General features: G+C 39.9%; 1 long non-coding RNA gene across 1 annotated transcript; it reads left to right on the forward strand.

The window, feature by feature from the left end:
• Positions 1-6,525: 6,525 nt before the first annotated feature.
• On the forward strand, positions 6,526-25,883 carry LOC120441662. The gene is made up of 3 exons (XR_005614166.1): positions 6,526-6,764; positions 22,961-23,153; positions 25,768-25,883. It is a non-coding gene; the product is annotated as an uncharacterized LOC120441662 (long non-coding RNA).
• Positions 25,884-26,113: the final 230 nt, after the last annotated feature.

Here is a 26,113-nt window from a genome sequence, read left to right on the forward strand (position 1 = left end):
TGAGGAGAGAAAAAGTGGGTGAATCCATCCTGTGAATTACAGTTCGTCTGTGGTGCTTAGTAATCTCTGCTGCAATTTTGGGACATCAGCACTTGCACCATCGACAGCCTAAACTTGGACTCCTTGGGGCTTTTTGGTGTGTGCATGTTTGTGGATGGTCTAGTCCAACGGAAAAGCATCCAGCATCCAGAGATGTGGGAAAGGGTAGAGCTGAACTGCAGACACAGCACAGAAGCAACCTCAACTTCCTTATAATATACACACAAAAAGAAAAGAAAAAGAAAGTTTTTATATAAATTCCAGTGGCACAGCTTCATTTTGTAATCTTTGCACTGGTAGATTGTTACATTTTGTCTTGCTTTTACTTTTAGACAAGGTTTCCTTACTTTTAAAATGGTCCAGTGAAATAAAGTGTGACACCAAAACATTTACTTAAAAACATCTTGTAGTTAAAAACCTTTTAATTAATTTATGAATATTTATTTTTGGAACCCCTGCCATGAGGTGCAATCTAATGAACCCAATAAAAGGCTCATGCTTGAACTCCCTCTCTATTTTTCCAGTGTGCCATACACTAGTAGTGCATCTGTCATTCTCCTGATTTGTGGGTGTTTGTGTGTGCGTGCAGGTGTCACTTCATTTGTGCTTGCGAATATGTCTTGCAACGTAGATAATGAGTGCACAGCATGCATTCTCTAACTTTAATCCAAAGCTGTCTGACTGGCCCGCCAGCGTGTGCTGGTTTATATTCATACAAACAAAATGCACATCGATCACTTGATTTGTTTCCATAGCCAAATCATTCGGGGTGTCTGCTTGTCTCTAATAAACTCCAAGATGGGTTATTTGTTTCCTATAATTTTAATCCAAGTTATGTGCTTGGGAGACAGTTGAAGTTATAGCACCGCATTGATGTATATACACCATCTTGCTGTACACAATGAGTCTGCCTTTTACTATGTTGTTTTTGTTCCTCCTGCATAAATATATATATATGTATATATATATATATATATATATATATATATATATATATATATATATATATATATATACAGTTAAGCCCATAATTATTCATACCCCTGCCAAATATTGACTTAAAGTTACTTTTGTTCAATATGCAAGTTCTTTTTGAGCAGAAATGACACAGGTGTCTCCCCAAAGATAATAAGACGATGTACAAGAGGCATCATTGTGGAAAAAAAATATTTCTCAGGTTTTATTTATATTTTAGCAAAAAGTATCATGTCCAGAATTATTCATACCCTTCTCAATAATCAATAGAAAAAAGCCTTTATTGGCTATTACAGCAATCAAACGCTTCCTATAATTGCAGACCAGCTTTCTGCATGTCTCCACAGGCATTTTTGCCCATTCATCTTTAGCAATGAGCTCCAAATCTTTCAGGTTGGAGGGTCTTCTTGCCATCACCCTGATCTTTAGCTCCCTCCACAGATTCTCAATTGGATTCAAGTCAGGACTCTGGCTAGGCCACTGCAAAACGTTACTGGTGTTGTCTGCTAACCATTTCTTCACCATGTTTGCTGTATGTTTTGGGTTATTGTCATGCTAAAATGTCCACTGGTTCCCAAGGCCAAGTTTTTCTGCAGACTGCCTGATGTTGTTGTTGAGAATCTTCATGTATTGCTCTTTTTCATGGTGCTGTTTACTGTGATTAGGTTCCCTGGTCCATTGGCTAAAAACACCCCAAAGCATTAGGTTCCCACCACCATGTTTGACAGTGGGGATGGTGTTCTTTGGGTTGAAGGCTTCTCCATTTTATGTTAAAATGATCACAATGATGCCAACATCATTGTGACCAAATAATTCAATTTTTGTTTCATCTGACCATAACACTGAAGACCAGAAACCTTCTTCTTTGTCCAGATGAGCATTTGCAAAGGCCAAATGAGCTTTTGCATGCCTTAGAAGTGACTGGAGAAGTGGCGTTTTCCTTGGTCTGCATCCGTGGAACCCAACAGTGTCCGTTGGACTGTCTGCCTTGAGACATTGCCACCAGCAGAGCCCAGATTCACCAGAATGGCCTTGGTGGTGATCCTTGGATTCTTTTTCACCTCTCTCACTATTCTCCTGGCCAGCACAGGTGTCACTTTTGGCCTCCGACAACGTCCTCTGAGATTTTCCACAGTGCGGAACATCTTGTATTTTTAATAATACTTTGCACTGTGGCCACTGGAACTTGAAAACATTTGGATATGGCCTTGTAGCCCATTCCTCACTTGTGAGCAGCCACAATGCACAGCTGCAGGTCCTCACTGAGTTCCTTTGTCTTAGCCATGAATGTCCACAGACCACCTGCAGAGAGCTGCTGCTTTTTTCACCTGTTGAGTTGATTAAAACAGCTATTTCCAATTAATCAGGGTAATTGGGATGCTTTAGAACAGCTTTGACTATTTGGAATGGTATGGAACTTTGGATTTTCCCAGAGACTGTGACAGTTTGTAAAGGGTATGAATAATTCTGGACATGATACTTTTGCTCAAATGTAAATAAAAGCTGAGAAATATTTTTTTCCACAATGATGCGTCTTGTACATCATCTTATTATCTTTTGTGAGACGCCTGTGTCATTTCCAGTCAAAAAATAACTTGCTAGTTGAATAAAAGTAACTTTAAGTCAAAATTTGCCAGGGGTATGAATAATTTTGGGCTTAACTGTATATATATATATATATATATATATATATATATATATATATATATATATATATATATCTATATATGTCATGACTAAGATATGAAAAGAAGTATGTGTGTGTGTGTACATAAAGTCACACTTTAGCTTCTTTAAGATTAAACAATGGTCTTAAAAGCCTGCTTATGTTGCTCCTCTATTAGTCCTATTAATTTAAGCAGACATTATATGGCTTCATTAATCTTGTTTTGCTGTATCAAAATAACATAAACATGACATTTAGTAGGTTTCTTGCTGCCCGATAAAATAGCTGATATTACTCCGACGTATGAGCATAAACTGCACAGCAGGTCTGAAGCAGTTTGATTATTTTTGGTCATTTCACAGGTCAAATCCAATAATTACTAACCCCGGCTGGTATTGTTTCCACACCATGTGAGTCTACGTATGCATGTGCGGTCCAAGGGGCACCAGCATGAAGTAACACAAAGGCAGTGTGAAGTAGTTTGGCGGTCTGTGGGCAGATTTTATCAGTGTAAACAATGCTGAATGTGAACCGCAGAAAATGGCTGCTAACTCGCCCTAGATAACAAGGGTACTCCTTTGAGTTTGCAAACCAAGAAGTAAAAATGCACTTGGCTATGTGCAGCTTTAATACAATGAGTAATGATGCAGTTGATAAAAAGGCTAATGTTACTTGGATGTCAGTGGTGGAATCGCCCACCCCCCGTCCTACATTACCTACGCTGGCACTGAACTTAGGCAGTGAATGTTTAGTGTGAGGTCCATAATCGCCTGGCAGGCGTGTAATTGCTCGGAGTGATGGTCTGCTTAAAGTTAATATCAAACGGCAGTCGATTTCTGTCAGAAATGCAGCCCAATTCTAAATAACCTGGGCATGAGCCATTTTTGGTTAAAACTAGAGTCATGTGAGTGAAGAAACATCACAAATCTTTGTGCGTGGATGCTGGTGGTAAAGCTTTAAATGACCATTGTTTAAGCTGGAAGTGAGCTGCTGATCACTGAAAAGCATGTTTAGGAACTTACAGATAAATGTTGTACTTAACAGTGACGTTTGGTGATTGCAGAAAATGCGAAGAAGAAGAAGAAGAAGAGGAGAACACACCTGAAGCATCATTTTATTTTACGTCAGTTGGCTACACTGGTTTTTAATGCTTAACAAAAAAACAAGCAGCACAACAGTCTTTAACACTTTGTGCTTGTTTGTGTGTCGGCCCAGTGAGGGGTGGTGGTTGACGGTGGTGGTTTAACACAACACAAAGCAAAAATCATCAAAAAGGTAATTATTGTAAAAGAAAGCAAAAATAGATTGCAGTGTAATTACACATGTGTACTCCTCATTTTGTCGAATGGATTTAGTAACATAGTCCCACTTCAAAGTGGTGTGCAGTTTTACTTTCTGGTAAAGAGTTCCCCAAATTCTTAAACCAGTTGAAAAAAAAAATCAAAGTAAGAAGAGGAAGAATGTTCACCTCATGTCAGGGGCTGGCTCTGTGACCCAGCATTTTTGAGTTATTTTGTGATTGCTTTTTATATATTGACATAATGTTAAGTTCTAGTATTATTATTAGTTTGTCTTAGTTGGGTTTTAGTCTAGTTTATGTTTCTTCTGTCTCCTTATTTATGAGTCTTTTCCTGTCCTCTGTGTTCTGCTTTTAGTTCGGTGCTTTCTTCTTCCTTATCTGTTTCCATGTGTCTCTCCTTGTGTTCCGTGTATCCCAGGCCTGTCATGTGTTTCATGTCTGTGTCCACTTTGTCAAGCTTGTGTTGTCATGTTTATGTTCCATTATTTTTTTCAGTTTTATTTTGAAGGGTCTGATGTTTCCATGTTTGGTGTGTTTAGTTTTGCTTCCCCTGTGGTGTCTGGTTCATTTGTGTGAGCTCATCTCATCATGCCATGCTACTTGAAATCTCAGGATTGCTCCTGTTCAGGTTGATGTTCATGTTCCATGTCATTGTTTTTATGTTTAGTTTTAGTTTACCCCACTTTAGGTTTTACTTTCGTTTTCCCCCAGCTCGCCTTGGCTGGTTTTCTGTTTTTGATACCAGCCTTAATAAACGGCTTGCTTTTTATTATACTTTGTTTTCTCTCCCGTGTCTCCTTTTGGGTCTGCACCTCAAACACCGCACTGCTAGACGCTGGCAAAAGTTTCTATTTTCTATTTCCGTCCTAATGTCTCACCATGAACTAAGCCTTTTACAACCTGGTAGAGTAAATTTGAACTCTTACGGCTAGATTTACTAAACAGGGCAAAAATGCTTGTGAATTAATAAAAAACCCCAAACTTTATTGTTTCATTTTGAGAATAAAGTCAAAATCTTGATATTAAACTAAAAATACTATTTTGAGAATAAAATTTTGAGAAAACGTTGCAATGTGGAGTCAAACAACTGCCACGGCTGCTGTATCTTAAACAAACAAGTTGGTGAAATCTTACTTCAGAATTGCTTTTAGTAACAAGAAAATTATTTCTGATTTCTCAGTCATTCCTCTCTATTTACGCCAAAACTCACTTTGCACCAGACCAACACGTTAGTACATTTGCCCTTCAGGGAGGGCGTTTTTGGTACAGAAGAGTATTAATTCAAACACTTTCTTGATGATCTTTCATAATGGTCTCGGGTAAAACACTAACCGAGAACAACGTATAATATACCGTACACTATGTCCCACTTCTTTGTGGTAATTTGTCTCGAGTGTTAACCTATTGGACATTTGTGTGAAATACTGTTATAATTAGAATAATGAATTCACGATTAATGAAAAAAACATTTTTGTTACTGTGACTTTGATGTTTGATGAGTTCATCCTTGAGCCCAAGTGGAGGATTGTGCCAAATATGAATGCATTTCCTCGGGGAGATATTTCCATCATTACAATGGGATGGTTGGATCGCCATAGTTACAATATGAAAACATCATGTCTGTATGGCTGTTGCAGACAATGAGGTATAAAAATTATTACTGGATATGGTTTATTTAAGCTAACATGTGTGTTTTTTTTTTTAAATATGTATCGATATCTTATGAATATAGGAGAAGCCACCTCCTTCCCCACTGCACTGTCTTTTGGGGTCTAAATATCCCATTGGTTCTGCATTTCTGCACTTCAAGTAAATCACCACATTATTGTTATGACATAAAGCAAAATACAAAGCTGATTTTAAGCCATGGACCTCTTGCAGGGCACACAGATGTCAGCACATACGCACACATGCTGCTTTTAATTCAAGAAGAAGCCAGATGTTGCAACGTTTGTAGAAACACTGGACCTTTCCCCGCCAAACCCTAATTTACTGTTTATTGGATGACGTCATTCTAGCAGATCCCACTTCTGACAACAACCCCTCAACATACATTATCCAGACAGAAACCATTCATCACTCCTGTGAGACGCTTGGGCATCAGAGAAACTAAACTTCTGCGCTCAGCTTTTTTAGACCGAGCACAGACCACCAGCGAGTCATTAGTCACATCTCAGCTTGTTTGTGTCTTTCAACACCAGCTCATCTAAAGAATTATTAACTGTAATTCCTCCTGCCTTCTGTTGCCGTTTCATTTCATTTGTTTTTCGACTTGACGGGGCAGCCATTAAGGTCACTCTGTCAGCGCATGCTACTTTTTCAAAGTGACAGACAAGACAAAAGGAGAAAATGAAATGTCATTTGATATCATTTGCGTTCCTTTTTCAAATGGCCAGATAAGAATGTCACTAAAGGACAACTCTATATTTCAAGCATCAGCGGAGACAAACAGAGACCTTCAAGAACACTAATATTGCTGAGGATCTGTAGACCTCGAGTGACCCGCCTCAACAATCTGGCATCTTCTCACAGTCCCGGTTGAAAAACAACAGTTCTGGTCATCCTGAACTGAAACGACCTCTCGGTCTGGGTTTAGTGATTCTAAAACAAGACCAGTCAATGAGAATATCACACTAAATGACCTGCGTTGTTTTCCCTTTGATCGTATCTGAACGCTCCCCCTTTTTCATCTCGTCCGAGCGAAACAAAAACATCATGGCGGTATTGGTGAACATGCACCATGCGGGATGCAATGAAAACAGCTCTGGATTCAGATTGCATCAGGTAATTACTGCTCCAGTCATTACTTTTATGTTTAAGTCTACCCGCCGAGGTGGTGAAATATTCCTGTCAGCAAAGATGGTAGATGAAAGGCCGACATTAGCGGGGGAGCTGTGGCGTTGCTGCCGCAACTTGTGCTTTTTGAGATACGCGTCCCCGCTGTAGCTGCCGTTTCTCTGACTTGTCAAATAAAAGCAATTAATCTCAGTGAGAATCTCTTCTATGGATGATAATTGTGAAAGAATATGTCCTGGTGACATTGGTGTAGAAAATCAGCAGCTGAGTCTGTTTTTGCTGGTGCATTTTTCTTTATTGTAAACTAATCTAATGTGACCTTTATTCTGAAGGATATTTCTTTTAAAAACCCATTTCCTCCTCTACGTGTAAAAATAGCGTACACTTCCAGACATTCAGACTTATTCATCCAGACAGTGATTCATGTTTATATACAGAGCACAATTACAGAGCATTCACTTTGATTACTGTTCATCTTATGGCAGAACATGAGATTTTAAAGACTTTGTGCAGAAAAAGCCTGTTGTGCCAGACATACTGGACTCACTGTCAAGCGTCCTTTCAGTGCAGCATGCACGATTTATGGAGCCGCCGTAAAAGCAAGAAGAGACCAGATACCGTGACGTTGAAAGAGTTCAAGAGGCAAAATGTCTGTGAAGGTTCTCAGTCATCCAGGTCATCATAGTCTAAGGAGCTTGGATAGTAAAGCGCTTGGACTTCTTTAAGTTTCTTGAAGACGTTTCACTTCTCATCTGAGGAGCTTCTTCAGTTCTAAGAGCAACTCGTGGAAAGTCTCAGATTTTAAGCCCTATAGGAATGTCCCCCCAAGCGGGTCATGGACTCCCTATGGCTCCTCTACCTAATCACACGAGTCAAGGTGTGAAAAAGTGTGTGGGTCACAAAAATGTTAACCACAGGCCAAGTGACGGGCCAAGTAAATAAGACTCCAGAGACCTATAGACCAGTCTGTGACCATCTGGCAACCACTGGTCACTAGGGAAAATTTGTATTCAAAAACCTGCGATTGCTTTGGTCACTAGCAGATTGCCATATTCATAGTTTGCATGAAACATAACAACTGAAACGGTGAAAAGTGAGACACAAACCTGAAATGGAGACCGTCGCCTTCAAAGTAAAAGCTGCGACTTTGAAAGTTGTTCGCTGTAGTCTTCAGGCATGACTTGAAAACTTTGTTTCAAGTTTGTGTCCAACTTCTTCTAGTTTTTTGATAAATGTATCGTGGTTAGCACCAACCTTTATGCAGCCACCCTGTTGTAAATAGCACTGCAGGAAGTAATTATGAAATATGAAATCTAACTTGTTTGTTCACAGTTGCCTAGTTAAACATCCAGTAGTCATGCTGTAACATTACCCTGCATTTGTCGAGTTCCCAAATGCAAGTCACATATTCACTTTCATGGTGTTGTTGATCTGTTTTGATAACATCAATAACCTGATAGTATCCGTTTCTATTTTCTGGCTGGCTTACAAGACCTTTGACACAGAACTTAGAAAAGTTTACTGGGGCTGTAAGATCAAAACAGTTTGCTAAGTGAAGCTGTAAACACTCTGAGGAGGACACCAGAGCTGAATGATAATTCTCTAAGGCCTCATCACTACAGGCAAAACCACAGACAAAAAGTTATCAGTCATTATAAAATGTACAAATGTAATTACAAGAGTTTCTTTCAGTTAATAAGAGCAGGATAGTTGCTGTGTGAATCTCAAACAGCAGAAGAGTCTCTATAGATTCTCTGGAGTGCAGCCAGGAACATGGAAATGTGCAAGAAACTAATATAACTAAAGCCTTTTTAGGTAGTTTTATGTATTTTCACAGGTCTTTACACTGTCTGTTTGTGTGTTCACAGATTTTGTGAACATTACAGCTCTACAAATGTTGCAGCTTATATACTTCACATCTAAAACAACGGAAGGTTTGAGAACTCCTATTACAAGATCTGCTGATAGCTCTTGGCAGGAAGTGCAAAACTTTTCGAGACATTCACAAAGTCACCTCACTTTCACAGAGACCATTATTCTAACATGGGGGAATTCACATTTTCTGTCGTGAGTGTTTGAAAGATTTGCTGAGTCTGTGCAGCCTCCTGTTTGCCCTCGCAAGGTACAGGGGAAGAGGGTCTCAGCCAAGTCATTTCCGCTATTTGGACTAAACCCTGTGAAAACGTCCCAGGAGGCCAGAGGACTCATTAGGTGCGGTGACACCATTGCCGCAGGAGGTGTCACCAGGAAAGCAGCTGACAGGTCCTTAAATATAACACACACTTCCTGTGACCTCCCATTCGGACAAGCTGCTGGGGCGTGATCGCTGCTCTGCCTCCAAGGCCAATATGTCTTCGGTCATCATTTGAATTGAGAGCTGCACACAAACACAGCATGCACACGCACACACAGACAAGAGTGCGTGAGTACCTAGAGTAAAAACATGCATCTGTATAGACGTGTAGCCATTGATAAATTACTTTGTTCATGCAGAAAAATAACAAGTTCAAACCTGAACAACATTTTCAACATTTGGCAACTCTGAACGTCAGCAAGAGGTCACTGAAAACATCAGCCATCAATCCCAGAACACCCTGTAACACAGAGTGTTTACTGAGAGTCGGTGGTAATCATCCACCAACCACAGTGGCCTGAGATGCTTTTCGCCAGTTGACATTAAAGCGACAAGAGACACCGTGTTGGCTGTGCTTCCCAACATTTCATTTCACTGCCCCCTCCTCCTCCTTCTTTGTGTGGAGAAAACCAAACAATGGAGCAAATGTTTCATTTTTCAGTTCACTGTCAGGGGAACAAGCACTTCCACTTTGCATGCCATTGTTGTTCTCTCAATGATACTGTGCTCCACAGCAACACTGGCTCGGAAAAAACCTGTTTCACTATACGCATAATTTGTGTTGTGGCTGCTACGGGGGGAACAGAAGTATAATGTGCTGCCAAACCACCTAGCAAGCAAGCAAAGCCCAAGGAGACAAGGCTCTGTTACACTTCTCACAGAAAGGGAAGTTTACTTTCTTTTGCCCACATGAATCTACCCAGTTATATTGAGATATTTCAGCTAGAAAGATCATTGGTAGGTCATTGGACCTCATTTCCAGGGAAGATGGTAGATTTTAAATTTTAAACAACAGGCCCTGTCACACAAACCTTTGAGCCTCTCTGTATTTTCCTGCTAGACAGTTTGTTTACCTTCTGACCTTTGTTAAGTTTTATGTGTTTAGATTTGAATGTGCTCATATTTAAATCCAGAAAATTACAGAACCTAAACCTAACTAACCACATCCCACCTGCATGTCAAGGCACCTACACCACTTAAAAAGTCATGGATTTATAGTGCGCCCCATATTTGAATTCACTAAGCGTGACAGTTCAAGTAGTTCAAGTAGGATCCATCTATTTCCCTGGTGTTAAATGCAAGTGTGAGTGAGCCTTCATTCTGATCCATCACAGCACCCTCAAAGAAACTAGAGGATGCTAGAGGAGCAAGGACACATATAGTCATTTATAATCAGTCTACATGCTAAATGCAGGCGTCCTTGTGCCTTCCAAACAATCTGGGATACGTACTGTATGATAAGGGAATGAGCAAGACTTTATATTTGTGCTGGTCCCATGCCAACTTGTGGCACAGAGCTGCATAAGCAGCAGCTATATTTGCTCCATGCACAGCAATAATAATCACCATAATCCCCGATGCATCTGATTAGTCAAACACTGCCGGTGCTAGCTCCCTGTATCTGTAACACTGCCCGAGGCAGGTCTGCTGACAGATGACTCCACACAGCGTGTAATAATAAACACGGGACACAGGAGGAAACACGAGACCCAGCTTGACTTCCAGTCCTTATAGGTAATCCATCATCACCGTGCTGACCATCTAACTTTCACGGACCCGTGTGGGTGACATACAATACAGTGACGAGCTTCTGGATGTGTTATGCACCCCTGTGACTGACACTGGGCATTGTTTCCCACTGTCTCCGCTGGGCTCGTCTGAGACCGGGAAGGATAAACAGTCCACTGAGCTTGGCACAAAATTTGTCCTCCTCCCTAATGAAGTGCAACCTCCCGAGCTCAAACATCATTCATCATACTCCAGCCGCTGTGTTGGTTTGTGAGCTAGTTTGCGTCTGTGCTGAACGTCTACTGCATATCTGCATCTCTGCGCTCGTGTTTTCATTTTTCTGTCCTACGGACTGCAGGCGCACTAGCAGAGCTCAAATGACTCTAAGATGACCAAACAAACGGGCCTGTTTGGCCCATTTGTTTTCTTTCTTTCTTTCTTTTTTTCCTCGCAGCTTTTGCTTAGTTTGGAACCAAACTCATACATCTAATTTCCCGTCTATTTGATGGCTATCAGAATTTCGAGCTGTATTAGATTTTCATATAGACTTACGCTATGCAGGGGAAGCAGAATGATTGTCCAGTGTTGATTTATGCACCGCTGTGCCACAACTTCCCAGTTCCTCATAAAGGAATTAGCCTTGCTCCAGCTGTGCCATAATATTTACATGATAAATCGTTAGGCTGTGTTTAGTCTGTGCTCTGATGTATATCTTAATGCAGTGTTTTTCCCCATCATAGTTTGGCAAGTGCAAGTTATGACTGTCTACAGCAAGTCATATATGGGCATGTGTCCTTGTGATCGGGGTCGAGGCTGAGGGTTTATTTCATGCTTCGAAACTGGTCGACGATCCAGGAAATTTTAATATATCATTCTGAAATAATTAGAAGATGGTTCTGTGATCAAAGTCATTACAGGATGTAATATGAGGGGAGAGATTAACCGGAAATTATGTTGGGACATAATTCAGAGAAACTTAAAATCTGGCTTTGGATGTGTGATGTGTTCCATATGGTACTGTGTGATGTTATACAGCTCTAGCATTACAAAAGAAGCTGAGCATATCCAGACGTGGATGTGTTTAGTATATTATATGAGGGCCAGTATGACGGCTCTTTCTTATGTTTGCTGGTGGAGAACACGGCAAAGGCTGAATCTCTCCCTGTGTTTTGGTAGGCTGACAAATCCATTTATAATTTTTCTCAGATTATTAATATAGCAAATGATATCAGTGGCCAGGTCTCACACACACACACTCACACACACACACACACAAAAGCAAGAACTCAAGTTTGTGAAATATGTGGCAAATGTTCAAAAAAAGTAAAAAGAATGGGTTGTACTGGGTGATGGATGCATTTCTCTTAAATTTCCACATTATAACATCAATCTAATTCGTTCCATACTCTCACTTTTAATGTTTTTATGATTTTACTTCAAGCTTCAGTTGTATTTTAATTGTTTCTTTTCAGGTGAGCACGAATGTCTACCACAGCAGTCCCCAACCTTTTTTGCGCCACGGACTGGTTCATGTCCGCAGATAAATACAACAGAATAAAACCAGTACCGCTACCAAAGAAAAGAAGATTTATTCATAGCACACGGGAAAAGACCCAGGGAAACCAAGTTAACGATAAAAACCGATAAAAACCCTAAAAGACCATACATTTCACACCTGAGCCTCAACTCGGTACCAAACGACTCACGGACCGGTCTGTGGCCCGGGGGTTGGGGACCGCTGGTCTACCACATTGTAATGTCATTTACAAAGTTCAATTCAAAGCTGACCATCAAAGGTTGAATATGTCTTGTTGTTTTCTTGTGATTAAATCCACTGTTGGTGGTAATGGATGTAATTAAAAAAGCAGCCCATGTATAGTTATTTAGTGTTTTAAGCAGTTCAATTATTTTTTTATTGATTCAATAATTGGCATTTCTCGGCCAATTAAAGCTACTAACCTCTGCGAAGGCACCCCACTCACAGGCTGGTGTTTACATTTGAGGAAGCAGTATTGGATTTTTTATTTATTCATTTGGATTTAGCTCTTTTTAAAACCTGCATAAAAATACTAAAGAAGTTCGTACCACAGTATTAACAAGTGCAAAGTGCAAGCTTTTTTACGTGTAGTACATGTGTAGCGGTCATTTCATTGTTTAGCAAAATTCATTTAAATGTTTAGTATTAAATATCAAGTGAAAAAAAGTATTTGATGTACATGTATTCAAACTGTTATTTAATAAATTGTTTATGTGGTGTACGTAAAAAAGTCAAAACTTTAAAAAACTATAACATGATATTATAGTTGATAGTTTTTTACTATCAACTATAATATAATTTTAGTATCATTTAATAAGTGTTGCCAATCCAAACAAAGGCAGTCAGATTTTAAATACAGTTTTAAACGTGAAAGACATATTTATGGATATGTATATGGAACTTAATCAACTGGTTTACATTGCGCCATTGCAAAGTCTGCATACTAGGCTACAGACAGCAGTTAGCCATACTGGAACCTAACCAGTAAAAAAAGAGTAAAATTTTGAATACTTTGACCTTGAACAAGAGGTCAGAGGTAAAATGTGACATGATATTTTCAATCTCTATATACTTTCTTTACGTTGACAATACACAGCACTGTAAGAATCAGAGTTATTCTAAAGGTTTTTGTCCATTTTCGACCAATAAGTCATCAGGTTGGTGTTTCTTTATAGTTTCACCAACATGGCGTATGTATCCTACGCTGTAGCGGAGCCTCATGCTGTCGAGCATTTGTTTCACTCTGCAAGGCCAGCATTTCAAGCTCCAGTATTGAACTTTACAGATATCTGTTTTGAATTTGTCACCTCTAAAACGAATCTCCACCCTTGAATATCGCTGCACAATTTTTCACGTTTCCCTCCCACAGCCGGTCTTGAAACCTGCGTGCCGCTTTGTTCTGCCTCTATTGATCTGCATTCAGGGCGACACCTGCAGGATGTATAGTTTCCTTCATATGTTCCATCGTCGCACACATAGGCGATAAGAAGCTATCATAACACCGGGTAGCATAACGAAAAGTAGGTCACATTAGGGATATGAACCTCTGCTCAGCTCGGTGTGTGTGCGCTCAGCAGTCTCTACAGATAACTCGCCCCTATCTCTTCTCCATTTAGTGCCGCCAAGGCTCGGTCTGGGTTACACCGACTGCCTCCTCAGGGGAAATAAGGATACGGCTCTCAGGTTCCCAGCAGGCCCAACATATGGGATCTGCTCTCGTATCCAGTAGAGATGAATTCATCCCAAACTCATCTTCTCACACAGATTAATTTGGCAGACATGGTGAGGCAGGTGGAATGTGTTGAGCAGCATCTGCGTGTATGTATGAGATTGATGTGGATGCTACGTTTTTGTGCTGCTGAAGGCTGTGCTGATGGAAAATGGAATGAGGTGTCAGCCTATTGTTAGTTATTGGCATCCCTGTCTTATTATTAGTATCCAAAGTGAGAGAAGGACAATTCATAATTTACTGTGACACTATTGACTGATGACTGACATGACTAAAAGTTGAATCAAATGTTTTTACTATAGCAGCAATGTCATTGAGATTAATACCCAGAGCTTATGAGGCTGAGGATTAATTCAGTGTTAAAAATGTTATTAAACAGTAACATAACACATTAATTATGTTGGTTAAAGTAGAATGCATGTTTTATAAATTTCAAGGGGATTATTTTCCACTTAAATCACTTGTAGTGTTTTGTTAAGATTGCCATAAAGTAAAAAGACATCGCTGTTTTCTCAAGCCTCCTTTTCTTTTACACCACACCTTCTCCATGTACTCCCTGACTATGTCCATTACTCAGGGACTCCCTTTTGTCTCTCTGAACATGCCTTTCCCCCCTCTCCTCCTCCTTTGTCATCAGGCACCGAAGCACAGTTTCTACCAGCACCCTCCTAGCCAACAGCGCCAGTACTGCCCATTGTTAATCCAGCCCAGCCATATAAATTATGGAAATCTTACTGGTCATTTGTGTGGTTTAATTGACAGATTTTAAGATTTTACACCAGATACCCTTCCTGATACAATCCTCCCCGTTTATCCAGGCTTGAGACTGACACTACGTGTACACTGCCCATGAGACCTGTGGCTTCTCGTGGCCATCAGGCTTTAGCTATCAAAACCTGCCATGAAGCTTTAAGTTTAGCATTTTCAATGTTATCAGCTTGGTGACATTAACCAATGAGTATAGGAAGTCTATGAGTAATGAAGTCAATCAGGAAAATGCTCACTGAGGGCAGAGCGTAAGAGAATCTTGGGCTGTTTTACACACACATCCAGAGCTTTTTGTGCAAAGCCCCTGCTGGCCATGAATTACACTGCAAGTTTAAAGCATTTCCACATCGGCTTTCTCCTACAGACTCGAAATTTGAAAGTACTGTAGAGTGTATTACATGACGCCATTATAAGGCTGTATGCTAAGCTACAGGCAGCAGTTAGCTATATTAAGCTAGCATACTGGAACCTTACCACTATGCTAGCTTCAATAAACAGTCTGACTGTCCAAAAGTAGAAGGTCTGCCATAGCCTAGGTTTTCAGCTTAGCATCAAGAAAGGAGAATACTTCAAAGAAATGCTCCAGGTTTGGTTCAGTTAACTTGCATTAAGAGACACTGGCTGAGGTTACATGTTTAAGTTAAACCAGCTGTATTTTACAGGGAACTTTTGTTTTTGGTAAAGAACTGGCCCGTATCTAACATTGGGATCAGTAAAGAGCAGCCTCTGAGACTTTAAAACTAAATTTACTATTTTCTTGTGGCAAATAAACCCACTCATCTGCTACTACACTTGAGTGACTTAAACCTCTAAATATAAAACTACCTCAAACACATAAAATGACATTCAAGAAAAAAAAGATCTGGGTTTTATTAGGGCTGCTTCTAAATTCAGAGCTAAGGGCACACTCAGAAAATAATGATAAAACTGGTGCAGCCTTCAGGCTATTGGCTCAGCTGAAAAATCAAACCATATGGTAGCAAACACAATCTGCCTCGATCATCCAAACCCACAAATAGTGTCATTTGGTTCAGTGGCTTCCTCCAGACAGAAGTCAAATGCTTCAGTGCCTCTTTGGTTTTGGGTAGGATGAAGGCAAATAATAATGAATTTGGGGCTTCGGTGTTCACTTAAGGGTAACTGAAATTAATTTTTTCTCTTTTCATTTGTAAGAAAATTGTGAAGAATAGGGATTTAAATAGCTAAATACAAAAAGAAACACTTCTCAATGGAAACACAAATGGAAGAAATAATCTTTTGAACCTTAAATATAACTGAAACTGTTTCCAGTTTAAGTTTCTGAGTATTCATATCCAGTTATCTGACATGTTTTGGACGTTATTAAAGTGACATAGATACAACACACGTAACAAAGGACGTCTATAACACAGTATATGTGCAGTCATAAAATATCTTTAGTGGGTACTTAGAAAACAATTGAAAATGAGAAACAAGTAACAACATTAATAGATTGTTTTTGTCAGTTACATTTCCTCTGTCTGCACTGTTTATTTAATCTTTCACTAATGACTGCTCATGGAAGGAGACTATTATAGAAAATGTAACAGTCACGCAATAATTGGAAATGCAAACAGGAAACCAAATACAGTGAAACTGCTACGCCGTGATGTAGCCGTCTTAGGATTGAGGGACGTCCTTAGTGGAGGAAACCGGGGACTCTGAAACCTCATCAAAAGCACACTGGCTCTTTAGACCAACTGCCAACTTTCTGGTCTACGGTTTGTGGCAGAGGTTAATAATCACTGTGGTTGCTATCTGATGGTTTTCCAAAGATGTGTGTTAGTGTGAATAAAAGAGCTGAGGAAAAGGAGCTGGCTCTGAGCCGCTGTCTGAAGCATCATTTTCCCCCCATTTCTCTCTTTTTCTTTAAATGCTGTTGCTGTGGCAAGGGTAAACTAAAATAGCAAAGTGGTAACACTTTGGAGGGAATATTATCGGTATAAATGAGGCAACTGAGCTCCAGTAAGCTACTTTGCCAGCTCAAATTGACACTGCAAGCTTCTCATTGACAGTTAAGATGTTAAAACCGAGCAATGTCAGTCACAGCAGGAAGAAATTTACCTGGAGTATTTGCACTAAGCAAGCTGCACAGACGCTAACAGGACAGTAAGATTACTAACTCAGACTCTGAAATAGGGGGATAAATGTATGAAAATGACCCAGTTAGTTTTACAGTGGGTGGATTGGTAACATCACTTTGTTTCTCCTCTCTGACATTTTCATGTTTCTGTTAGAAACTTTTTGATGGCAATATTTCAGAGTCTCTGGCGCTGAAGCTATGATGTCATTGCATCATGTAACACATTGCTTCGCTGGGTTATGTGAAGCTAAATGCGAAGTTATATTTGCGCCAGCGGAAGAGAATCAAGCTAGTTAATTACTGAAAGTGATTGCAAGTGCACTGACTTCGTGGGCAAACTGTCTGTCCAAATTGCTTGATGGTTGTTGTTGACAATTACCTGGTGCATACTGTGCTGTAAACTAACGGGAGTTGAAGCAGTTTTTACTTTGTGCATGCTTCCTGTGGGATCACTTCATATTGAAGCAAAAACCCATAAAACCCTGAAATTATACAACACTATGAATGTGTTTGTTAAGAGAAATAGACACGTCTGCATACGTCGATCTAGTGATGAGGTCTGGCTCAATGTGACAGCAAAAATTACTACGTTAGGAAGAATTACGGACTCTTATAATTCAATTTTGATCTCTGGTGTTCCAGCAAATGTAGACCAGTTTGATTCACTGTTCGGTAATTCACTGGAAATTCTGCCAAAAAGAGAATAAATAAAACTGAGTGCCAAACTCAATTATCAGTCATAATGCCTTCAAGAGTAGAAATGTAGCCACATGAATCAAGTCCAAGGATGCTTTTTAGCCGCTAACATGAAACCACTGAAAGTTTACAGCAGAATTACTCGTATTGGTGGAAAGATGGAACAATTGCATCTTTGCTGATGGAAACTGACACAAATATAAACCATTTAGGGGATAAAAGCAAAGTTCTGCTCGGGCTGAAATACCTTGAGTGATAGACATTTGCTACCAGCACCACACAATCCCTTTCTTTCTTCTAGAGCTCTATATTCACTTGTATTTATTTCCTCCCCGTTACACTCCTTCCTCTCATCCCCACACTGTCACTCTTCAGCTTTCGTCTCCTGCAGCTCCCTTCTCCTCCCTTTTCCAACCCAACTGCTCACAAGTGTGACATTCCTACTCATTTTCTCAGTGGCCCGCCTGCTCTCCTGAGGCTCTGTCAGTTTTCTTCTGCTAGATCACCTTCTTCTTTTCCACGGCTCACCCTCAAACTTTGAGGCTCTCAGCCCTCTGTGTCAATTTATCTACTTCTGCTGTCACTTAACCAACAATCTGAGGGATGGATAAAGACATGGGATGCTCAAAGGCACGCAAACATACGTACAAAAAAATAAGAGTGGGCTGTGTTAATATATTATCTTGGTCCCTACAACTATGGGACTTTTACTGCAAGATAAGAGAGCATGCTGTCACGTCGTAAGTCATTTCAAATTTCAAGTAACCAATAGCAAAGCAAGTGCAACCACTTTACAAAGGGTGGAATAATTTTTGGCTTAATTTGTCATGTTTGTTGGCTGGGTTAATGTTTTAAGGGATCCAACTATTGGTCAGTTACACAGGCTGTATATAAATGATGTTAGGCTTGTGGCTTCAGCTAAAGCTAGCAAGAGCTACCACCAAGCTACTTTCATGATTAAATACTTTATATATCTGCTAATGAGTGCTGATCTACTAAACGTAACAAAATAATACAATTTGACTCACCAAACCTGGAGTACAAGGGGCTCACAGCAGGTTGCATTGTTTGTCAGATAATTCCATTTAATTCCAATTCCACTAAAAACTCTCAACAACAGGACAAAGTTCAGTAACTCAGAGTAGTTAAGTCCTAGCAAACAGCTACAACTCCCTGTGTTGGCAGTCCTGTGAATCACAGAGGCAACAGCCCAGATACCAGCCTTACCAGAATCCAAATGGATGGATAATAAAATAAGTAAATCAGCCAAGCAAGATAACATGCGAGTCTACAGGAGTTTACCATTGTTTGGAGCCTCAAGTGGCCATTAGTGGAACTGCACTTTCTGGCATTTAAGATACCATAACAATGGCCCAAAGTGCAGTACAGACGAATAAATACCTAAAAACAGATTCAAATGAAAAAGACATAAAAAGGATAATAAAATAATAAATAATAAAACAAATCTCAGCAGAAATGATCTGCGGGTTCCAGCCGTTTTAGATGATTGTTGGACTCATAAGGCAACTTTTCAATGGTTACCAGGAAGAGAACCCAAACACAGGACCCCCATCATCCAGTGTCGTCAGATGGTTTTTGTAATCTGGTGCATTGTAATACTGCCATTGTAGATGAATATTCTATAGTCCTGTTGGTTTTTAGCGCCATTTTAATGATATATCAGAACACAAAAAACTGCAGTTTCTTTGCTTCCTGTTTTGAGAACTTCTCTTCCTGTAACAGCTCTGATGTGGAGGTTTTGTCTGGGTGGCAACACCTATAGTTCAAGGGAATACTGCAGCGGGTCCAGCACTGTAACACTGAGTATAATTGGTTGTGAGTACAATTGGTGCACAAAGTGACCAGTGCGGCAGGTGTAATAGGGCCTTTAGGCACCTTTATGCCTTGCAAAACCTCTAAAATCTTACATTAGCTTTTCAAACATGCATCTCAAAAAGGATTATATATGAATTCAGAGAAAATTGGAACCTGATAGTTGCAACTTCAAAACTAGCAACGTGAACAATGCCTTTTATGATATCATAGACACACCCTGCATTATTAGCTTACTGGTTATGTATTTTTTCCCCCCACATGTGGCCTCATTCAGAAGAGATGATAAGCTGATAAGCGGTAGCAAAAATCCAAATAGAAATTCAAAGCTTCTTTCTGTCTTATTCAACTCTTAGGACCAGACAAACATTTAATGGCATCACACTGCAACAGTTTTTAAAAGGATTTTTAGGACAGTTTCCATTAATCTCCGCCATATGCTGCACAGCTGTCACAAACAAAAAGCCACCTCGCAAACCAATTACATGTCGGTGCGGGGAAGAAAACACGCGGGCGCAGCGACTCGATTAGATGGATGACAAAATGAAACAACAGAAAGGAAACAAATTACACTGTGTCAGCGAAGGCATCAAAAACACCCAAAGGGACGATGGCGGATCTGCCTCACACAGCTCGGCTCGCCTCCCAAACTCAGCTCCTCCCTGTTACTCCTCACAGCTGCTTCTCTCTGACTGATGAGCCAAGTGAATCATTCATTGGTGAAAACAAACAAACTCATTTGTTGCAGCTAGGCATTATCATCTAGTCTCATTTTTAACAATGCCAGTATTCCTTTGTGAATATAAAGTAGCTGCTCAGGTCCAGGTAGCTCCCATCGTCCACCGGTGGAGTATTGATCCTTTCTAAGAATGTAAGAAACATTTCTTTTAAAAGACAATTTAACCACACACTGATGAGCAAAATCGACATAAAAAACTGACAGGCAAAGTCGATAACATAGATTTTCTTGTTACAACAGCATTTGTCACAGGATGGGATGTACAATTTAATGTGGGAAGGGGACAGTCGAGTCCAATAACACACGATAGCAAGAGCAAAATTTTCTGGTGGACACATTTCATAAATCCAGTGGTCCATCCGTTTGTGTTTGTGTGTGTTTGTTTTGTTTTTGTAAAAGAGTAAAAAGATTTCTAAGCAGGTATTATAGGCGCCCAGAAAGGGCAGGTTAACAAGACGCTAGCACGATTATAAACAGGAAGCACCCGTGTCTCCGAGGCACCTCGCTCTCTGGGCAGTATTTACTTTTAAGGGAAGAGTTTTGTATTTTGTATTAGTTCCTTTTGTTTTCTTTTTTTTGATGTACTTCTGTAGTCGAAAGTACTTTGTAATATCAGTTTTTTAGTGCAGTAAAAATTAGATAGGAGAAGCATGACAGATGTTTGCTTTGATTATATAAACATTACATATGAATAACTTGAGCTCATTGTATAGTATTATACTGCAGTATATTTATAACTAATTAGGCAGCTCATTCTCTTTCTCAACAATACTTTCTTTAATGATACAAAGCATTTTAGGATCTACTTGACATAAAGACAGAAATGTAAAAGGAGGTTAGAGGTCAAATTCAATTCGGTTCAATTCAATTTTATTTATATAGCGTCTTCTCGTTGTAAGGTAGAGACTTTACCGAAGTATAGAGAAAACCCCAAAACTCAGATGACCTGCTATGAGCAAACACTTGGTGACAGTGGGAAGGAAAAACTCCCTTTTAACAGGAAGAAACTTCCATCAGAACCAAGCTTAGCGAGTGGCGAGCATCTGTGGTAACTGGTTGGGAACGAGAGGAAGGCGACACTGTGTAAAGGATTAATGATAACTAATGATTGAATGCAGAGTGGTGTATAAACATATGGAGAGGGAAAAGTGCTAAAGAAGAAGAGTTTTAGAGAAAAAAAAAGACATTTAATAAAAGTTTGACCTTATTTGACCAGAAAGAAGAGGTCAGAGGTCAAAAGTTACATGATATTTAAAATCCCCACATATAATTTCCTTTATGTATATATATTATCAATACAAACAACAAGGAAAGGTCAGAGGTCATGTGCGACACCATATTTTAAATCTTTATAAGATCCTTTCTTTATGTTAACAAAATAAACCACACTTGTAAAAATCACAGTTTCTAAGTTCTAATGATTTTTGTCCATTTTCATCGAGTAGCTCATTGAGTTCACCTTGAAGACTTCGGTCCATTTAAGCTAAATTTTAATGGATTGTTAACATGACCCCACACTACACCCCTACAAAATTTATTCAGAATTCCTGTCATTACCTCTGCCAGGGAGCAGCAAAGACACACACAGAGCTGAAATGATAAGCTAACAAATTAGGTAAAGGATAAATGTGTTTCTTATTTTTCATACTCATCATCTTGGCCCCCATTTCTTTGAATACCAGTTCATCCATTTTTTTATATATCTTTGATTGCTTTCATCTGATTCTCTTCCTGTCAGGTTATGGCTGAATAACTACCTTTAAAATTCACATTTGTAGGATTTTCGAGGAAAATTCAAACAGGTTAAATGATAACTTCGATGATTATGCTGATTAGACGGCTTCTTTTCTCCACTCCTGGTTTTAAAAATAAATTACATGGTCTACACTAACACCGGCTCAGTTTTCAACCTTGATATCAGAATTTACTTTAGGGTGAACAGGAGCTTTGTGGCATTAGTTTCAATAGCCAAGCAGCTCCTGTGGGTACAGTGTATGGAGGCCCAGTACTTTTTGTCCACATAAATGGCCAGAGACAGGGACTTAAACCATCAACTTTTGGATTTATAGTTCACTGGTCTAATCTCTGGACTAAGTATTGCCCAAATTACCCTCCTACCCTAACTTAGCAGGCTAAAGCCTGTGCCTTATTTAAGTACTAGGATCGTGCTTTGGTCGCAATGTAAAACTAAAGAGCTCATACAAACAATTTGCATTTTATTGGCAGACTGAAAGGTGTGCACAGTGAGCTCCAGCATAGCTTCACACTCATAAAGATTTTATTAGAAAGCTATGCATTATCTTGTCTGATTATCATCTGCAGCCTAGTGAATGCCCCATTTTTATGGCCCCTTTTAGCCTGCTGCTCTGACATTACATCAGTTACCTTGTCATCTCTATACACGCTTCTGTCACTAAGATGGATCTTGGCCCCACACACACACACTCACGCGCACTGTTCTCCATCAATTTCTGCTCCAGATGTGATAGCCAGAGTGGCGGAGTGGCTACAAATTATTCAAGATGTAATTTGCCAGCAGGGAAATCATATTACAGAATCTTAACTTGGACCTAGGGGAAACTTCAAGCACTTCATCAAATAATGGGCATGGCATCCAAATAATATCCCTGACCCATTTCTGCTCTCCTGTGAGTGAAACCATCTCAACCACTAAGAAACAGGAAAATTTGGATGTTTGATCCTCCAGCCAGCCAGATCCAGTTAAAAAACAGGAATATATGTCATAATTAGAGCTGCTAAAGAGGCTGATGATTGCGACAGGATGACTCGCTACAGTTCTGCTTGCTTTCCTTTAATCGTGTGAATGTAGCTAAAAGCTTCAAACCTACATTTATCACATGTATGTTTTGCTTTTGCTTTGGAGACCCTAACAAACGCCTGCTTTCTTCTGTTCTCCAGGACAAGCCTTCTATCAGACTGCATTACAGTGTACTCCATTACCTCTCTGCTAAGGAGCTAACCACTCTATCTCAATCTTTGGTCCAAGGACAACACTGCTCTGATGAGACTGCCATATGATTTAGAATGGATCTTCAGGGTTCACAGAGGGTGTTTTAATGCCCCCTCCCCTCATGTCTCGACAACCATCAAGGTATGCCTAACATCCCTGTTGACCAAACCTGGAGACTTCTCTCAATGTACCCCATAAATGAATAGTGGCCCTCTTAGTGCGCATTTCCATGATTGTTTGGCCAAGTTTCAGTTTTGCTCTTTCCATCTTTTATGCTGATAGTCTCCTTAAATTGAAGAAGGTCTAATCCATTCCTGTCTTTGCCAATATGGATTTGGATATCAGCTAAGTTCAGTGAATCAATCCAACTAGTGTGCCCAAATTTAAATTAGTGATTGGACTTCAGTCAAGATAGGATGCAGATTTTTTTTTAAAAAATGACTGTCAATGTTAAAGCAGTGAATTTCGAAATAGTTGCAACAGGGTTGAACCCTACATTTCCTGTAATACAGTGCAGAGATAACTGTGGTCATATCAGGGTTATTTATTTTAACTGAAGAATCACAAATCAGAGAAGACTTTTTTCCCCCATTTCTAAAACATTTTCTGTTTCTTTTCATTGCAGATTAACATGCATAAGAACTTTACCTTTGAATGCTAACACGTTAACGTGCTAACCGCGCTAACACGTTGACGCCGTGCAGCCCCACGCACGGGGGATCCGCGTTAACACGCTAATGGAGATTTGCCGCGTTAATGCAGTTATGGCGTTAACGTCATTTTAAAGAGATTAACGCTGACAGCACTACTTTGAATGCACCGTTAAACCTTTCTCGAAGAGAATTTTGACTTTAGCATACAGCTAGTCAGAGGCTACGTCTACACTAATCTGGATAAATTGGAAAACGGCGTTTTTGTCTAAAAACGCTCCGCGTCCAAAACGTCCACAGCGTTTTCAACCACACTGAAAACGCTACGTTCCTATACTGCGCATGCGTGAAAAGTAAGACGATTGAGCTGCATCATTACCATCTGCCGTTTATTTACTTTCCGGCTCTTTGAAAAGTCGCGGCAAAATGTCGAGGAAAAGTGCCAAGTTTTATCTGGAGCTATCTGGAGCATCTACAAACTGATATTAATCTTTAATAGGGCTGTCAAAATTGAGAGCAAACAAAACAACTGCTGTACAATGCCGTCCGCCCTCTCAGTTGTATTGGTCACATGACTGCATCATATGAGTAAAATGCGTCATTGTTTTCGAAAGCCTCAGTTTTCGCAGTCCACACTGTGATGTGAATATGGTGTTTTCAAATGTATCCACTTTGAAGAGCATTTTCAAAAAGCTCAGTTTTCCTTGGCCAAAAATGCTGTCTCAGTGTGGACGGAAGGCCAAAACGGAGAGAAAAAGATGAGTTTTCAAATGAAAACATATTAGTGTGGACATGGCCTGAGATTACTAAATTAGCACCTTTACCACAACTTCATGAACGTTGACTTTAAACTGTTGGTGTTGATGGGGATAGTTCACAACATGCCCAATACTTGACCTGCTTAATAAGGTCAGTATATGCCTCAATACCAATCTGGATGATCCCACTGACTCAACATAATTGGAATACCACATTCACATAGACCCTTTCCATATGGCATTTGTTCTACTATAAACATAACAAACTAATTTTCTTTTTGTAACTTTTCACATGTTACATTACAGAATGCTAAAACCTCAAGGGTGAGCGGGGGGACTTTGCTGGCTCTTTCAGCCCTTCCTCTTTCCTAAACCATTTTCTTTGTCGTACATCAACAATGCAATGCTAAAGTTCACAATGAGGTATTTCACATTTTGGAAAGTTAATCCGACTCTTGTGTAAACATTTGCGTGAGTTTGAAATTTCTCCACGGGTGGCTTCCAATGCTTGTCACTGAGCTTTAAGTGGCTACACCCAATTTGAGTCTATCCTGTAATCCACATTGATCCCCTGCTCCAGTCAGTCCCAGGCAGCTGACCAATAACACAAAGGATATGGGTCATGGAAATGTAAACCGAGCCAACATTTCAGCTCAATCATTACAGTATAATTAGATTTTAAATGCCCCGAGAGAACTGTTGAGCTCCAAATGCAGTAATAAAATGCAGGTATTCAAGCATTTCCTGCAGTCCTAACTGTGCTGTCAGCGAGCACTAACACTGTACAGTAGTGCGATGCCTAGTTACATACTAGGAAGAGCACGGGATCTAGTGAATTGGATGATGGTAATTAGGTGAATAATGACTGGAGGGGATAGGGGAATTGAAACAGGATAGAGCTCACTGTTTTAGATTATTACAAAGTAAAGAAAATCCCACCGTCGGGCCGGGCAGGAAGAGGAGGAAGACAGTGTGATTTTGGTAGTTTAGTGTAAAAACTTGAGCCACCTGTTTCAGATCCACCTTGGGGGTTTTAAAGGCCCAACCCTACAGTTTCTTATTTTCCACCAACAACTGCTCTTTTTCCCTGAGATCATCTTTGGCCTCCGTGAAGGCCTACACGTTATGCGTGTGTATATGTGCATCCTGGCTGCGTGATAGCTTGGTCTTACAGCCAACAAACTTTTCACATCTGGTGAAAAATTAAATGTCTCTGAGCTGGTTCCTAGCAGGGATGAATTTTCCCTTTTTACACGTTATCCGGTCAGTCTAAATGGCGAGCTATTAAATAGTCCCCAATTACACTTCACATTTTATTTCCAACTGTTCCTTTTCTGCTTTTTGCAGCATTACTCACTGCCTCGTCAAAGACCGTTCTTTTTCTTGGAAGGCCTTCTACATCCATCTACATGCGGACATTTTCAGTCCTCACCGGTTGCTTTTCTGTGCTGTTCTTCGTCCCGTAAAAAAAATAATGAAATAAAAAGATATATTCCTCTTCCTTTGACTTCCTTTGTTTACTTGGAGCTGATGGCTGCCTTTATTTCACTCATAAATCTCGTTGTCAGTCTTTGACTGGTAGATTGAGCAGACAAAATGGGCTGCAGCTCTGAGCCTAGAAGGAGTTTGTTCCACGACATTACACTGCTGTTTGCAGGATGCCTCCATCCTGAGAGAAAAGCGGTCCCGTTTC

This window comes from Oreochromis aureus, linkage group 9, assembly GCF_013358895.1.
Source record: "Oreochromis aureus strain Israel breed Guangdong linkage group 9, ZZ_aureus, whole genome shotgun sequence".
NCBI lineage: Eukaryota > Metazoa > Chordata > Actinopteri > Cichliformes > Cichlidae > Oreochromis > Oreochromis aureus.